A 4,945-nucleotide genomic window follows, 5' to 3' on the forward strand; every position below is an offset into this window, starting at 1 on the left:
GAGTCCGCTTGCTGTCTTGACACCTCTCACAAGAGGCACCCTCCGCCTTCACCCGCAGGCCAGCCCGCTGGGCTACACCGTCTGCTAGCTGCGGCCTTCGGGTGCTTTAAGCCTGGTGCTCTCCCACGCCCCTCCCCTCTTAGGGAAAAGCACAGCAGAGGTTGCGGGCCTGTGTGTTTCCCTCTTGGCGATCCGTCGTGGAGACCAGGAGCCGGGTTCTCCAAACTGGCCCCTTAAAATAGATACACGTCTAGGAGTAATTTGTTAAAGTACGAGTAGCATTAAACAGTAGGTCCCATTGTTTGTAATATTTTAGCCTTTCCAGGCCCCGTGAAAATAGCTACATGAACACTGGATCATGTTTTCAGGCACTGCATCCAATGACAAAATCCTCAGCTTGTGGTCAAAAGCAAGGGCAGCTTCTGTTTTTCTTAAACACGTTTCTTGCATATGTGAATAAATCTCTTAGGCGTAAAAAGAAGCCTACACCTTAACACAATTTTCAGGAGGACGGTATAGATGATTTCCTTGGACTGATAATAGAAGACACCATTTGGTCCTAAATATTTTTAAGCCAATTCAACTTATCTTCAGATTTTTGCCCTATAGTAGGCTATCCATATGTCTTCATTATTTTTAAAAAATTATTCCTGTGAAATCAAATAATCAAAATTGCAAGTTTCATTTGAACTTTAACCACAAAGGTGGGAATAATTTTTGGGAAGGGGGCTGCAGGTCTACTTGAAGAGCAAAGAATTTCCTTTTGTCATTGCAGGAGCTGTCTAGCTTGATAATGACATTGGAATAATATCCCATATTTTCATATGTTTTATATTTCGGAATAAACTTTTACATATAGTTCTCAATTTAATCTTCACACATCTGGTTTGCATCTTCACAAACTGAGAAAATCTGAAACATTCAGATGATGGGAAAAACAGCGTTTAAACAAGTTCAAGTAAACTCTAGGACTTAACCTAGGTCTTAAACAACTGAAGAGTCTGATAATTAAGGACTTGAAACATAAGAATTTTTTCTGTAATTGCTTAATCAATAAATTATCATGTAATGTTGTTGATGAGACAGATTAGAATATATATAGACAATGTAGAACTCAGACCAATAATGGTAACAGGTAACATTTACTGAGTACATAGTACAAGCCAGGGGCTGTTCTACACAATTTTTAAGGTGTTAACTCATTTAATCTTCACACACAACAATCCTACCAGATGATTGTTCCTATTTTACAGACAGGGAAATTGAGCAGATTGATGATAACTTGCTCAAGTTCCCAAATTTAATTGGTAGCAGAGCTTAGGTTAAGTGCAATGCTGGTTGTGGGAACTACAGCCCTGTGGGTCTAGATGGTGTGTGTGTATGTGTGTGTGCACATGCACTTGCAAACTCATATTAGAAAACTATTGTGAATAAGACTATAAAAAATTATTGGGTAAGTAAGTAGAGCCTTATTGTTAAAAAGGAACTCTGTTTGTTACATGGGGCTCAAGTAAAATCATCACTAGAAGCAGTGACAAGAATTTCAACTGATATCCCAAATTTGCAGCCCCAGTTGCTGTTAAGAAGTCTGAGATAGCAATTCTGTTCTCTTTGGTTGCATGAGTTAATTTGCTTTGCAGTTAGGTTTACCAGAAGCATGTGATGAGACAGGAAGCCCTAGAGCCAGTATTGTAGGTCAGAGTGTCCCACTCCCTGCCCATTATACTCCTCCATCCTTCAGTATATGTGGGCTGTCCTGGGCAGGGAAGACGGCAGCCGAGGCAAGCCCTGAGTGAGCTGACAGCTAGGGGGCCATCTGCTGATCTTGCACCTGCCCCTGAGCAGGGCAGCAAGTCCTTCTTGAAAAAGGATCTGAGTGGCACATCTTCATGTCTGGCACTGTGTGTAACCTTTAATATAAAGGTAAATTAGTACAGTTTTCATTATTTTTGTGAAAGTTATCATTATTGTGGTGGTGTGTATTTTGTCAACTTTTAAGATTTATAAAATACTTAAGAGTATGTTGTCACCACGTGTAGGAGATTGATTTATTGGTATTAGATTTACAAGAGTTACATAGGTGCTTATAAAGATTTCACTGGCTAACTATTAGATATATTTCTATTTATAGTTTAAAATAGCTAAGAAGGAAACCCTTGCTGGGACAGTGTGGTCTCAGGACCCTCGGGGTCAAAGAAAGACCGGGGGTGCCTGACTATGGCAGAGCTCCCAGGTATCGGAGTGGGGAAGCCGGCTGCAGAGACGGAGCTGAGGCGCAGGCTCTCAGCTCAGGGTTGCCATAAACCATGATCCATGACATGGTGGGGCCACTGCTCTTCAAGCAGGGACCCAAAGAGCGGCAGATCTGGGGAGACTCCCCTTCCTCCGCTGGGAGGAGTGGCGCGGGAGTGCACAACAGGGATCTGCTGGGTTTTGAGACTCCACACAGGGTCGTGTGCCAGAGATAGAAACGCTCCGTCATAGGCCGGGTGAGCACGGAGTGCGGCCGGAGACCGGGGAGATGGGAGTGACTGACTGCTTTTCTCCGGGGGCACACTGAGGAGCGGGGCCCCGAGTTCTCGGCTCCTCTGGGGCGGAGATTGGGAGGCCGCCATTTTCACTCTCGTTCTCCAAAGCTGTATGGAAAGCTTGCAGGGAACAAAAGCTCCCGAGAGCAAACCCGAGCAGATTACTTAGCCCGACCCTGGCAAGGGCGGGGCAATTCTGCATCCGGCAAAGACATTTGGGAACCACAGCAACAGGCCCCTCCCCCAGAAGATCAGCAAGAACAGCCAGCCAAGACCAAGTTTACCGATCAATGAGAACGGCAGAACTCCAGCGCTAGGGGAATACAGCACATAGAATTCATGGCTTTCCCCCCCATTATTCTTTAGTCTTTCAAAGCTAATTTTTATAGTTTTCTTTTTTTTTCTTTTTTTTTGGATTTTTCTTCTTTTTTTCAACCAACATCTTATCAATTCCTTTTTTAATTTTCATTTTTAGTCATATCTTCACTGTATTAACCTTATTTTTTGTATATATATAAGTTTTCTTTCTTTAAAATTTTGGGATACAGTTTCTTCTAACAGACCAAAATATACCCTAAATCTAGTGTATGATGTTGTCCTAGTCTCTCACCTGATCACATTCTTTTTTTTCCTTTTTTCAACCAACTTCTTATCAATTCCTTTTTAAAAATCTTTTTTAATTTTCATCTTTACCATTATATTCCATCCCTTCATTATATTTACCCTTATTTTTGTATATATATAAGTTTTTCTTTCTTTAAAATTTTGGGAGGCAGTTTCTTCTAAAAAACCAAAATACACCCAAAATCTAGTATGTGGCTCTGTTCTATTCACCAGCCTGATCATATTCTTTTTATTTTTTCCCCCTTCTCCCCCCCCCCAGTTTCGGGTCTCTTCTGATTTGTTTAGTGTATATTTTTCTGGGGTCGTTGTTACCCTTTTAGCATTTTGTTCTTTCATTCATCTCTTCTCCTCTGGACAAAATGACAAAATGGAAACACTCACCTCGAAAAAAAGAACAAGAGGCAATACCGACTTCCAGGGACCTAATCGATACAAACATTAGTAAGATGTTGGAACCAGAGTTCAGAATGACGATTATAAAGATACTAGCTGGGCTTGAAAAAAGCATAGAAGATACTAGAGAATCCCTTTCTGGAGAAATAAAAGAACTAAAATCTAACCAAGTTGAAATCAAAAAGGCTATTAATGAGGTGCGATTAAAAATGGAGGCTCTAACTGCTAGGATAAATGAGGCAGAAGAGAGAATTAGTGATATGGAAGACCAATGATGGAGAATAAAGAAGCTGAGAAAAAGAGAGATAAACAACTACTGGATCACCAGGGGAGAATTCTAGAGATAAGTGATACCATAAGACCAAACAATATTAGAATAATTGGGATCCCAGAAGAAGAAGCTAGAGAGAGAGGGGCAGAAGGTATATTGGAGCAAATTATAGCGGAGAACTTCCTAATCCGAGGAAGGAAACAGGCATCAAAATCCAGGAGGCACAGAGAACCTGCCTCAAAATCAATAAAAATAGGTCAACACCGCAACATCTAATAGGAAAAATCAAAGTCTCAGAGACAAAGAGAAAATCCTGAAAGCAGCGCAGGACAAGAGGTCTGTAACATACAATGGTAGAAACATTAGATTGGCAGCAGGCCTATCCACAGAGACCTGGCAGGCCAGAAAGGACTGGCAGGATAGATTCAGGGCACTAGATGAGAAAAATATGCAGCCAAGAATACTATATCCAGCTAGGCTGTCATTGAAAATAGAGGAGAGACAAAAAGCTTCCAGGTCAAACAAAAACTAAAAGAATTTCTGAACACCAAACCAGCCCTACAAGAAATCTTGAAAGGGGTCCTCTAAGTAAAGAGAGAGCCTAAAAGTAACATTGACCAGAAAGGAACAGAGACAATACACAATAAAAGTCACCTACAGGCAATACAATGGCACTGAATTCATCTTTCAATAGTTACCCTAATGTAAATGGGCTAAATGCCCCAATCAAAAGACACATGGTATTAGATTAGATTAAAAAAACAAAACAAAACAAGACCCATTGATATGCTGTCTGCAAGAGACTCATTTTAGACCCAAAGACATCTCCAGATTTAAAGTGAGGGGGTGGAAAACCATTTACCATGCTAATGGACATCAAAAGAAAGCTGGGGTGGCAATTCTTATATCAGGCAAATTAGATTTCAAATGAAAGACTATAATAAGAGATGAGGAAGGACACTATGTCATACTTAAAGGGTCTATCCAATAAGAAGATCTAACAATTTTAAATATCTATGCCCCTAACATGGGAGCAGCCAATTATATAAGCCAATTAATAACAAAATCAAAGAAACACATTGACAACAATACAATAATAGTAGGGGACTTTAACAACCCCCTCACTGAA

This window comes from Mirounga angustirostris, unplaced genomic scaffold (assembly GCF_029215605.1).
Source record: "Mirounga angustirostris isolate CCGP_5_RB_7025 unplaced genomic scaffold, mMirAng1.0.hap1 SCAF_13, whole genome shotgun sequence".
Classification (NCBI taxonomy): domain Eukaryota; kingdom Metazoa; phylum Chordata; class Mammalia; order Carnivora; family Phocidae; genus Mirounga; species Mirounga angustirostris.